The 13,660-nt window shown below is 47.7% G+C and overlaps 1 long non-coding RNA gene and 1 pseudogene across 1 annotated transcript in view; both read left to right on the forward strand.

The window, feature by feature from the left end:
* Positions 1 to 13,660, forward strand: part of LOC126428396 (uncharacterized) — a 380,806-nt gene that overhangs the window by 104,008 nt on the left and 263,138 nt on the right. The gene's annotated exons all lie outside the window — the stretch shown is intronic.
* LOC126428595 (5S ribosomal RNA) lies at positions 4,952 to 5,069 on the forward strand (annotated as a pseudogene).

Genomic DNA, 13,660 nt, shown 5'->3' on the forward strand with positions numbered 1-13,660 from the left:
TTAATTAAGAGTCAGGTAAACACGGCGAAGAGCGCGCCTGGGAAACCCGCCACGCACGCCCGCTTCGCAACTGCCAGGGCCGCGAGCTGCAATATGGCACGGTGGGGAACGCCCGTCCACAGGGTCCCGGGTTCGCGTCCAGAAGTGCTCTGCGCCAACTAACTAGCAGCATCCAGCAAACGTCCACCCCATATATATACAGACAATGAATAAGTACATCGAGGTGCGGTTTTCGACAAGTTATAGCGGACAAAATGGAGAATTTCCTGACTTTCGCAAGTAATTTTTGTTTGTAGTCGCTGAATTAAGACACCGATTTCTGTTTCTTTTTTCAATAGAACTCTGTTTCTTCCTGTGGCAGCTGAAGAAGGTTATTAGAGAACTACAATGACACAACATGTACGGGACTTAATCAGATATTGTAACGACAACAGAGCCGCAGACTACCGTCCTGCCGTCTGGAGATGATGTTCCACAAGTGTCTCCCCTGTAATGCCAAATGCAAGCAAACACGTAAGTGAAGTACGGTTCTTGTGTTTATCTGTGGGCTTGAAACCAATAAAATAATCAATTCCCTGCTGACCGGGTTCAGCTGGAAGCGGGACTCACCGCTGAAGACAGTCCTACTCCACAACCCTTCGTCACAGATTCAATTCTGCCAGTACCTCGTCTCCTACCTTCTTCACAGAAGCTCTCGTGCGAACCTTGCAGAACTGGCACTCCTGGAAGAAAGGAAATTGCGAAGACACGGCTTAGCCACAGCCTAGGGGGTATTTCCAGAATGAGATTTCCACTGTGCAGCGGAGTGTGCGCTGATATGAAACTTCCTGGCAGATTATACTGTGTGCCCGACCGAGACATAGTTCTGCAAGGTTCGCAGGAGAGCTTCTGTAAAGTTTGGAAGGTAGGAGACCAGGTACTGGCAGAAGAACCGGGATAGGCAAAGGTCCCGAGTTCGAGTCTCGGTCCGGTACACAGTTTTAATCTGCCAGGAAGTTTCATATCAGCGCACACTCCGCTGCAGAGTGAAAATCTCATTCTGAATTCTACACCAGTCAGATTACACGCCGAACGCCCTGCACAGCGGTGCGGTACCAACCTGAGTGTCGCCCGGCGTACGGCCCGACAACCAGGAATAATGGTCTGGGATGGCCTTTCTGTTCATAGAGGACTCCTTTGGTTGTCATCCGCGGCAGTATTTACAGCGCAGCGACATGTCCACCATATTTCATGCCTGATTTTGTTGCTCTTTGTATCAAGCCGTTTTGGGCTTATATTTCAGCAAGATAACGCACGTCCGCACGCGGCGAGAGCTTCTACTGCTTCATAAACTCTGCGTTGGCCCGCAAGGTCGCCGGATCTCCCCCAAGTTAAGAACTTTTGGAACATAGTGGACAGGATCCTCCATCCATCTGGGGATTTTTACGATCTGACGCGCCAATTGGACAGAATTTGACACGACGTCCCTCAGGAGAACATCCAACAGGTCTACGAATCACGGCGATGCTAGGTAACTGCTTTCGTCAGGGCCAGAGGCGGACAACATGCTATTGGCTCACTGGATTTGTGAAATGAAGCCGTTTCTCTTGAATAAATCATCCAATTTTCTGAAACTGTTATCGTTTCTTTCTCCGTAAAGGTATATAATACCTACCGACGTCAGTCCGATTCAGATAATTCCTTCATGGTGTGTGTCTCCCTTTCTGCCCCCCCTCCCTCACCCTGTCTGTCTGTCTGTCTGTCTGTCTTCGTACTCTCTCCTCTCGCCCACTCTCTCTCTCTCTCTCTCTCTCTCTCTCTCTCTCTCTCTCTCTTCTCGCTGTTGTCTTGAATTGTAACTCATTAGCATGCTTCTGCCTTCTGCCGAGCCTCAACTACTATGTATGGTTCTGAGCACTATGGGACTTAACGTCTGAGGTCATCGGTCCCCTGGAACTTTACTTAAACCTAACTAACCTAAGGACATCTCGCACATCCATGCCAGAGACAGGATTCGAACCTGCGACCGTAGCGGTCCCGCGGTTCCAGACTGTAGCGCCTACAAACGCTCGGCCACGCCGGCCGGCCAACTGCTATGTGTGTCACGTGTGCTGAACACAGAGGACACCAGACGAAAAATTAATCACCGCTTAGTAAACGTGACGCGGGTACAATGTGGCAGCACTTCTAGCCCAATAACGGCCAGAAATTGGTGGGGAAGCAAGTCTACAAGTTGGTTCATTGAAGCCTCTCATTAACGATATAACACGGAGCTACGGAACTGCGGGGGCCTTGGCTTGCTACGTTCAACCCGCTGTCCAAACAGGCCCAGACATCACGTAACACTTCCGGGCTGAGATGCCGTGGTCCGCACGTAAGACTCTCCACTGACGTTCCGCCTTCAACAGCGGAAGGCATCCTCCGAGGACAATCGACGAACTGCAACGAGAGCACGATTGAGGGCCGTATATATAAGCCATCCAGAGGGCGCCGCTGTCAATCACGTGACGTCGGCTGTGCTATGATCTGTGACATTGCCAACTTTCTCAATTGAAATTAATCGATTGTCACGCTGTTGCCGCAATGTTGATGTCCCTATCTTATCCAGCTCAATGCCTTCATCTTTTCTATTAAAATTATTGCAGTGTTTGGCAATCTCATTGGCCCCTCTGTACATTCGCGCATAATGATGCGACGTCTTTGCTGTGACGGTCATCTCACTAAACTTTATTTCATGATCAGCTTCCTGAAACACATGTTCCGTTACAGCCGATGTATCAATATGTCCGACTCGGCAGTTCCTTTTATCCAGACGGGTGTTCACGCTTCTTTTTCTTTTGTGCCTATATAGACATTTCCACAACTACACGGAATTTTATAAACACCTGGTGTAGCTAGAGGATGTCGTTTATATTTTGCGGATCTTCCCTACACTGCAACAGCGTGACAATTGATTAATTTCAATTGAGAAAGTTGGCAATGTCACAGATCATAGCACAGCCGACGTCACGTGATTGACAGCGGCGCTCTCTGGATGGCTTATATATACGGCCCTCAATCGTGCTCCCGTTGCAGTTCGTCGATTGTCCTCGCAGGATGCCTTCCGAGGTCGAAGGCGAAACGTCAGGGGAGAGTTTTATGTATGGACCACGGCATATCAGCCCGGAACTGTTAAGTGATGTCTGAGCCTGTTTGGACAGCGGGTTGAACGTAGCAAGCCAAGGCCCCCGCAGTTCCGTAGCTCTGTGTTATATCGTTAATGAGAGGCTTCAATGAACAAACTTGTAGACTTGTTTCCCCACCAATTTCTTGCCGTTATTGGGCTAGAGGTGCTGCCACACTGTACCCGCGTCACGTTCACTAAGCGGTGATTAATTTTTCGTCTGGTGTCCTCTGTGTCTCTGTGTTCAGCACACGTGACATACATAGCAGTTGAGGCTCTGCAGAAACATGCTAATGAGTCACAATTCAAGAATTCAAGACAACAGCAACAGAGAGAGAGAGAGAAACAGAGAGATTGGGCGGGGGGAGGGAGTACGAAGAGAGACAGATAGAGAGAGAAGAGAGACATTGGGGAGGGGGGGGGGGAAGGGAGAGACGCATCATGAAGGAATTATCTGAATCGGAATGACATCGGTAGGTATGATATACTTTTACGGAGAAACAAACGATAACAATTTCAGAAAAATTGGATGATCTCAGCCCGGAAGTGTTAAATGATAAATACACCTGCCGTGAAAGCCTTTATCCCAGACAGTTTGTTTGGCATAAAGCCCAGGTGATTGAGCTGGCCATTTGAGGTGCAGTGGGACGTATTGTGTGTGTGTGTGTGTGTGTGTGTGTGTGTGTGTGTGTGTGTGTGTGTGTGTGGCCAGCCCTATCATCACAGCCCTTGACATCTTCGAAACGGGAGCGTCCACAGCGTACGCGTTATGAAAATGGAAAACGACGGGCAACGACTATTACCGATAACGTTGAAATACACATCTCGGTTTGCGTTCACTGTGACCTCACCGAATGCACCTAGGTCGCGGTATGGAAAACACCCGCAAAACATTGATGAACCGCCTGCAACCTTAACTGCGCCGTCCACACACTGCCAGTTAAAAGCATCATTGAGGAATCGAGGTGCCCGACCTGTGCCATCGTTTGGAAAGAGTCGAAACGGTGACAGCCCTCCCAGTCAGCCGCTGCACGGCTTCTGCCTTGTTCGGCTCGTCGAAGACGTGCAGATATGTGCCGCGCTGGGCGTTGGCCTTTTCGAGTTACTTGGTGGTGGTGGTGGTTAGTGTTTAACGTCTCGTCGACAATGAGGTCATTAGAGACGGAGCGCAAGCTCAGTTAGGGAAGGATTGGGAAGGAAATCGGCCGTGCCCTTTCAAAGGAACCATCCTGGCATTTGCCTGAAACGATTTAGGGAAATCACGGAAAACCTAAATCAGGATGGCCGGAGACGGGATTGAACCGTCGTCCTCCCGAATGCGAGTCCAGTGTGCTAACCACTGCGCCACCTCGCTCGCTTTTCGAGTTACTTCGTTCCAGATATCTACCGCCTGCAGTTCGTCTTGCAGCGTTCGTCCAGTAACTGGTTGAGATGTGCCTTCATTGACTGACAGCACAAATCCCACCACTGACGATCGGTAGCGCTTGTTTCCGTTAACTGTCGATTAGGATCTTTTTACAACTGTTCTCACCCCCTGTTACATTAAGGTGGTCCTTATTTCACGGAATTTCGTATTTCTTCACCCACGGCTGCCAGTTTTCTTCCTTTTGTTTTAAGAGCGATTTTAGGACATTTGTTGAAACTGAAGACGAGGAAGCTGTGCCGCAATGGACGAGAACTTGCTCGTTGACTGTTCGATTTGTATGTATTTCCTATTCGAATAAACAATAGTTCTCGACATATGAAGGGTGAATCACCTAAAACTTGCACCTCAGATATTGCGAAAATGTAAAGCGCTATTGATGGGCGGGCAACGGCCTTGCCGCAGTGGATACATCGGTTCCCGTGAGATCACCGAAGTTAAGCGCTGTCGGGCGTGGTCGGCACTTGAATGGGTGACCATCCAGGCCGCCGTGCGCTGTTGCCATTTTTCGGGGTGCACTCAGCCCCGTGATGCCAATTGAGGAGCTACTCGACCGAATAATAGCGGCTTCGGTCAAGAATACCATCATAAGGACCGGGAGAGCGGTGTGCTGACCCCACGCCCCTACTATCCGCATCCTCCACTGAGGATGACACGGCGGTCGGATGGTCCCGGTAGGCCACTCGTGGTCTGAAGACGGAGTGACGAAGTGCTATTGATGGGTAGTTTTCAGAGAATGGATTTGTAGTCAGGCTCTCGTATTGTTAGCCAATAAACAGTTTGTAATAATACTTAAAAAGTGTACTTCTTTGTGCAAACACTTTCCTAAATGGAAGAATGTCTATTAACATAAACAAACTAAAAGAAGCGCAAATTACAATGTCAGAGGTGTTTGTTGCAGGATTCTAGTGTGAGTCGTTTCCGTGATATCGTATTTTGAAAAGTTTCCACAAATGCACCTGTTTCTATCATTCAGCCTACGTATTTGCTAAGTGCGATGTTGTTATGTTCGCTTACAGTGTGCTGGTGAGTTCCCTGAGTGCGCTGCGGTCTGCCAGCCAGTCAGTGTGTGACGGTCTAAGCAGTAGGTCGTGTGGTATTTGCCAATGTAGAAAAAGCCAACACGCTCATTGTGTACTGAAGGTACAGGAACAAAGCAGTTCGTTCTTGTACGGTCTGTGTGGCAAGATATCCCAATAGACGTCAACCACCTCCGCAGTATTGTACCAGCCTCGTGAAGGTCGTGGTGTGACACCTACACAACGTGACAGAAGGAAACAAGTTGAAGCGCCCTGCTAAAACAGCGGGCAGGACAGGTAGTTTAAGATGTGGAAAGGGGCCAAAATAAGCGGCTGTCAGGTACACTCCAACTTACAACCTTTTATTTCATCAAACATCACAAGAGCCAAGAAATTAAAAAAAAAACACATCTTTAGTTTTGGAACTTAATTAACGGCTGAATGCGCCGTACAATCTCATGCCTTAAGGGCAAGACCACTTTAATTTAAAAACGGCTGTAAGCCAATAACTTAAAGCTCAACGAAAATCAGAAATTTAAAAGGCAAAGCCTTATCTTAAAACAGTTCCTTAATTAAGCTGAAGACCCAAAGAATCTGACACATTAAGAGCAAACAACTTAAATTGAAAATCGGCTGAAGGCCCAACGCTTAAGACTCAATAACATTAATTTTAATGCCAAAGGCTTTACGTAACACAGTTCTTAAATTAGGCTGAAGGTCCAAACCATCTGACGCCTTAAGGGCAAAACAACGTTAATCTAGAAATCGGCTAGAAGCCATACAAGTACAAACAACAAGAAAAGGCAGTACACCCAAGGGCGATCGGAAGTTCTGAGGGTCAGCCTAGAATTCAAGCACTAACACTCGCTTAGGCAAGACAGGCAGTCGGCCAACCATTCTCGATCTGACAACAACCCAACCGATAGACAGTCAATGGACCCACCGAGAAGATAACTTCTGACCCGAGCACACAACAGGGTGTTCAGTGGAACAACGTAGAAGGTATTGGCGCCCTCAACCAATTATACATTGAGCTGTCAAACTACACACTGTGCTGGACAGCGACAACACGATGAGGAAAATAAACTGCCTGAAAGTAACGTCAACGGCCAGGGCAGCTAACCAGAACGTTAACGGCCACAAGGAAGAAACTCCACAGTGAAACTCCACCAGAGGGTGGCTAGAATTTTCCAACTTGAAAACCTCGTTGTTGGTCTCGGGAATATCCCAACAGCTGACAACGAACTCCAGACGACACAATGTGAACAATCTTGAGTTGCTGGTAGATTAAATCAAGACTGAACTTTCGTGTCCAGGGTCTGTGAGCTACGGACCTCGTAGCAATGGGAACAGCCCCACACACTCTCACACGCATAGAGACCGCCAGCAGCCCCGGCCAAACTACGCCCCGCCGAGACTTCCTCGCTGCTCCACGCCAACCGACCGACTGCTGAGGCCCGGAAACGGTGAAAGGACCAAATATACGTCGGCCGATGAGACGCCCAACCAACGGTCGTCCCGCTCCAATCTCCCTCCGTCGGACAGTTCATGTGCGTCGCCAGCGGTCCGCGAGCACTGGCTGTCGGCGCCTCACCGGCGCTCCGTCCCCCGACTTCACTGCTGCTGCGTCCCGACTGCACTGCTGGCCCGTCTCCAACTGACTGCCAGACGGGCCGGAAATACTATCGGTCGCTCCAGAGATCGTACGACAGTGCACTTATCGATACGCGCTGCTGCTGCCGCTCACGGGCAAGTAAGGCAGGAGGTTATTGATGCCAGTAAATGGAATAAGAAAACGAGGCGGCAGTACCGTAATAGAAGATGACAATAAATGAGATAAACGCGAGTCGTGCACGGGAGAACTACTTAAACCTAACTAACCTAAGGACATCACACACATCCATGCCCGAAGCAGGATTCGAACCTGCGACCGTAGCAGTCACGCGGTTCCAGACTGAAGCGCCTAGAACCGCTCGGCCACCGCGGCTGGCCATGTCTCCATCAAGAGCCGCATGACAACCATTATGTGAATCGAGTTAACTTCTGTGCGTGGGTATTAAGACAGGATAACCCAGATGTGCGAAGCATCTTGTTTAATGATGAAGCCACATTTACAAATCGTGGCTAGTTAATCCACCGAAACATGCACTGTTGATCTGTTGACAATCCCTGCCGGCTTCATCAGGTGGAATGTCCGCACCCACAGAGCGTAAACGCGTGGTGTGGGACAGTCAACCGTCAGCTGATAGTCCCGGTTTTCGTAGACGGCTCACTCAACGCGCACAAGTATGGCTGCCTCCTAACAGACCATCTTCCACGGATGGGAGAAGACGTTCCTCTGCAACTAGGGTGAGGCTGTGGTAACAACGTGGTGCCTGTGCAGTCCATAGTTGACGACGTACTACAGAATGTCTTCACAAATTGTTTGCAAACCGTCGGATTGGAAGCAAAGGACCTGTACCTCTGTACGTTGGCCAGCCCGTTCAACGGATTTGATATATGTAGATTTTTTCCGTGCGGAATGTCAAATACGCTGTCTACAAGGACATACGAACTACACCCGATGACCTGCAACGGCGTATTACCGCAGCCTGCTTGGACATCTCCACTGAAATGGCAGCAGGCGTCCAGCCGGCCGTCATTTTGGACACAACCTGTGAGGGTCAGATATTGTTGGTCACAATCCACATAAGTGTATGCACTTGTGTTGTTATTTGGTGTGTACTACTTCAGGTTTTGTTAGAACTGCCGATGTGGCGAGTTTTCGAAATACGGTACCTCGTAAACGACGCGTACTAGAGTCCGCGACGAACACCAATGACTTTCTAATTTACGTTACTTTTAGTGTGTTAAAGTCAAAAAAGTGCATATTTTCACAAAAAATACACGTTTATTACTACAATGTGTTGATTGGCTAACAAAATGGTTCAAATGGCTGTGAGCACTATGGGACTTAACTTCTAAGGTCATCAGTCCCCTAGAACTTAGAACTACTTAAACCTAACTAACCTAAGGACATCACACACATCCATGCCCGATGCAGGATTCGAACCTGCGACCGTAGCGGTCGCGCGGTTCCGGACTGTAGCGGCTAGAACCGCTCGGCTACTCCGGCCGGCCATTCGCTACCAATACGGGCATCTGAATATCAATGCACTCTGTGAAAGCCGCACACCAATAGCACTTTCGATTTGCGCAATATTTGCGTACAAGTTTCAGGTGGTTCAGTCCGTATAGACATTTTTTCAAATATGCTCAAATACATTAAAGTGTCACAGAACATACAGAATGTGTGAATGCAGATAAATCAATACAAGTTACAGCACAGTTATCTTTTCAGAGTTTCTTCCTTTTCTTTCATTTTTTTTGTACAGTCACGGTGTTGCATGTTTCACACATCGAAAAGTCAATACTTTGTGTTCCTCATATACTGTTAAAAGTCCATTGGAATCTCACGTCAGCTTCTCCCCTCTTTCCGCCGTACCGTATGTCACCTTGAGATTTTTCGTAGCCTCTTCCACACCAATGTGTAAAGTGTTCCAGTTCCAAGAAGAGGAAACCCTATTTAAGAAATCTAAATGTGTGCTTAACTTCTGAGACACGTCCAAACTCTTGATTGAAATGGTCTCATCGCGACGCTGCACAGGGAAAATTTCATTCTGCAAACATCCCCGACTGTGGCTGACATACTCCTCCGCAATATGTTTTGTTCTCGAAGTGCTAGCCCCACAACTTTCGCAGGAGAGCTTGGAAGGTAGGAGACGAGGTACTGGCGGAAGTAAAGCTGTGAGGGCGGGCCGTGGGTCGTGCTGCCCGACAGAGCCAAAGGTTCCGAGTTCGAGACACGGTCGGGCACGCAGTTTTAATCTGCCAGGAAGTTTCACATTACCGGAAACTCCCTCCACTGCAGAGTGAGAATTCTACGCTGGAGTATGATAGCAGTCAATCAGCCGCATAAGCAGTAATAAACAACACGCAATGACATGACGCAACTTCTCGGCCATTGCGGTGTGGGTTCCTCGCCTTCAACTAAATACATCTTAAAATTCATCTTAAAACTAAAGAACAAAACATGTGCCTTTGCATAAAGAACCACGAATTCGAAATAATGACGACGAGCCTTGCGATACGTGGCTCCAAGTGTTACGCCGCTCCTTGTAGACAGACTGGACAGTGAGCGTTGATACAGCAGCAAACCGGCCACTTCATTCACGGTACAGACACGGGCACGTCCCAACACGGTGGCTCCTATCTGGCGATCTGTCTCGTCTACGACCACGTGTTCACCTTCGCTACTCCAAAACACATCTTTTCTACTGAACAATTGGTCATACCTCTTAACGTATCGATTATAGGGGCCATGTTTACTCGGCGTTTTCGTCTTGTTTAGTCCACACCACCGCCTCCTTGGAGCTCGCTGTCGGCTCTTGCTCGAGCAGCTTAACTTCACGCCACCTACCACTTTCCCGACACGCGTGAACGCTTCTCCACCTTGGCTTCGTGCGGCGTCCCTTTCTTCATCTTCGCCTTCATTCACTTCCAAAGGACACTTCTCCAGCCTTTCTCTATCGCCTACAGTTTCACGACCTTCGCACGAAACTTCGCGACAGTACCTCTGTGTACACTGATGGCTCTCGGACTGACAGTGGGGTCGGCTGTGCCTTCGTCATTGGCAGCGACGTTTCTCTATATCGGCTTCCGGACCACTGCTCAGTATTTACAGCATAGCTCCTCGCCCTGTATCAGGCCTCGCAGTACATCTGGGGACACGGGCTTTTCAGTTGCGTCATCTGCTCCGACTCAGTGTGTCCTTCGGAGCCTCTCTGCGCTGTACACCGCCCTTCCTTCAGGAAAACTGCCACTTGCTCACGCTTGGTGGAGCCAGAGTGATGTTTCTGTGGGTCCCTGGTCACGTCGGTCTGCCAGGAAACGAGGCTGCTGACGCTGCTACCAAGGCTGCAGCCCTCGTACCTCAGCCTGCGAGTTCCTATATTCCCTCCGATGATCTCTGTGTTGCCGTCTGTCTAGAGGTGGTGTCCCTTTGGCATCGCCATTGGTCCTCCCTTCACGGGAACAAGCTCCGGATTATAAGGCCTGTCCCAGCGGCTTGGACGACTTCCTCTGGGCCCTTCCGACGGGAGGAGGACATTTTAACTACTGTACGTTGGGTATTGGGTAGAGTCTTTTCATCCATCGCCATTTGTTAAGTGGTGCTCTCGCACCACTTTGTACACATTGTCCCCAACCTTTGACGGTCCGCCATTTCCTCACGGTATGCCCTTTCTTTTAACCTTTTACGTTCCCGCTTGGGTTTTCCGTCTGAGTTGTCGGGCGCTTTAGCGAACGACGCGCGGGCCGTCGACAGCGTTTTATTTTTCATCCGCCAAAGGAATAGGACGAAGGCCATTTAATTTTTAGTTCAGGACCTCCGTTTCTCTATGGCGTATTTTATAGACCTTTCTCCACGTCACTGTTTTTAGCTGTCTTCTATTCCGACGATTGGGCTTAACGCTTAGTCGTTCTTAACGCCTCTCTGTGTCTTCGTGTTCTACAGTTCTGACATGGGCGCCTATGACCCTAGTTGTTATTGCGCCCTGAAAAAAAAAACCGCCTCTCAAAATATGCAGCACTTTTTTTCTCTTTTTGACACTGTGTATAGTTGGGACTGGTTTTCGCGCAACACCTTATCGTGCATTCCAACAAATAGCACTCCACAGTTGTATATACAGGGTGTTTCAAAAATGACCGGTATATTTGAAACGGCAATAAAAACTAAACGAGCAGCGATAGAAATACACCGTTTGTTGCAATATGCTTGGGACAACAGTACATTTTCAGGCAGACAAACTTTCGAAATTACAGTAGTTACAATTTTCAACAACAGATGGCGCTGCGGTCTGGGAAACTCTATAGTACGATATTTTCCACATATCCACCATGCGTAGCAATAATATGGCGTAGTCTCTGAATGAAATTACCCGAAACTTTTGACAACGTGTCTGGCGGAATGGCTTCACATGCAGATGAGATGTACTGCTTCAGCTGTTCAATTGTTTCTGGATTCTGGCGGTACACCTGGTCTTTCAAGTGTCCCCACAGAAAGAAGTCACAGGGGTTCATGTCTGGCGAATAGGGAGGCCAATCCACGCCGCCTCCTGTATGTTTCGGATGGCCCAAAGCAATCACACGATCATGGAAATATTCATTCAGGAAATTAAAGACGTCGGCCGTGCGATGTGGCCGGGCACCATCTTGCATAAACCACGAGGTGTTCGCAGTGTCGTCTAAGGCAGTTTGTACCGCCACAAATTCACGAAGAATGTCCAGATAGCGTGATGCAGTAATCGTTTCGGATCTGAAAAATGGGCCAATGATTCCTTTGGAAGAAATGGCGGCCCAGACCAGTACTTTTTGAGGATGCAGGGACGATGGGACTGCAACATGGGGCTTTTCGGTTCCCCATATGCGCCAGTTCTGTTTATTGACGAAGCCGTCCAGGTAAAAATAAGCTTCGTCAGTAAACCAAATGCTGCCCACATGCATATCGCCGTCATCAATCCTGTGCACTATATCGTTAGCGAATGTCTCTCGTGCAGCAATGGTAGCGGCACTGAGGGGTTGCCGCGTTTGAATTTTGTATGGATAGAGGTGTAAACTCTGGCGCATGAGACGATACGTGGATGTTGGCGTCATTTGGACTGCAGCTGCAACACGGCGAACGGAAACCCGAGGCCGCTGTTGGATCACCTGCTGCACTAGCTGCGCGTTGCCCTCTGTGGTTGCCATACGCGGACGCCCTACCTTTCCAGCACGTTCATCCGTCACTTTCCCAGTCCGTTGAAATTTTTCAAACAGATCCTTTATTGTATCGCTTTTCGGTCCTTTGGTTACATTAAACCTCCGTTGAAAACTTCGTCTTGTTGCAACAACACTGTGTTCTAGGCGGTGGAATTTCAACACCAGAAAAATCCTCTGTTCTAAGGAATAAACCATGTTGTCTACAGCACACTTGCACGTTGTGAACAGCACACGCTTACAGCAGAAAGACGACGTACAGAATGGCGCACCCACAGACTGCGTTGTCTTCTATATCTTTCACATCACTTGCAGCGCCATCTGTTGTTGAAAATTGTAACTACTGTAATTTCGAAAGTTTGTCCGCCTGAAAATGTACTATTGTCCCAAGCATATTGCAACAAACGGTGTAATTCTATCGCTGCTCGTTTAGTTTTTATTGTCGTTTCAAATATACCGGTCATTTTTGAAACACCCTGTATATATAAAAGTAAAAGTCCTGACTGACTCATCATCCGCCGGCCCAAACCGCTAAGGACAAAAACTTGAAGATTGGAGAGGGTGTGGTTATTCTACTGCAGACATCGTTAAAGAAGGGATTGTCCGAAATTCCACTCCTAAGGGGGTGCAATAGGGGTGAAAGGCTTTTTGAAAGTATAACGCTATTAAGGGAATTTTGAAGCTAGAACAACGAAAAATGGTGTTTGGTTTCTCAGTCAAAGTAAAAAACAATACGTATTTCAACCTTTTTGAAAATCAACCACTAAGAGGCTATATTAGCGGGTGAATTTTTTTTAAATAATTCGTTTGTGAAAGAACTGCCAAAGTATTTTTAATACTTCATCTATGAAAACTGCTATCTGACTTCTCATTTACAAATAAAAAGGATGTATTTCAGTGTTTTTGAAAATCCAAACCCCAAAGGGAGTGAAACATAGGATGAAAAGTTTTATGAAATTATTTCATTGTGAAAACATTTTCGAAGCTAGATCTATGAAAATTTGTATTTAGATTCTCTGTTATAAATTAAAAAATTACGTGTTTCACTGGGGTGAAGTAAGGAATGAAAATTTTTAAAAAAATAATTCGCTGTGTTAAAAAAAATTGAAATTACATATATGAAAATTGTTGTTTGACTTCTCAAGAAATATGTGTTAGGGAATGAAAGCTTCTGTGGAAATATCAACGTAAGAACGCAAAAGGTGTGATTAACAAAAACCTTTGGCTGCACGTACTAGAATCGCTTTTTGGTCAGAGGTACATTCGGAAAAGACCATGCTT

This window comes from Schistocerca serialis, chromosome 12, assembly GCF_023864345.2.
Source record: "Schistocerca serialis cubense isolate TAMUIC-IGC-003099 chromosome 12, iqSchSeri2.2, whole genome shotgun sequence".
Lineage (NCBI taxonomy): Eukaryota > Metazoa > Arthropoda > Insecta > Orthoptera > Acrididae > Schistocerca > Schistocerca serialis.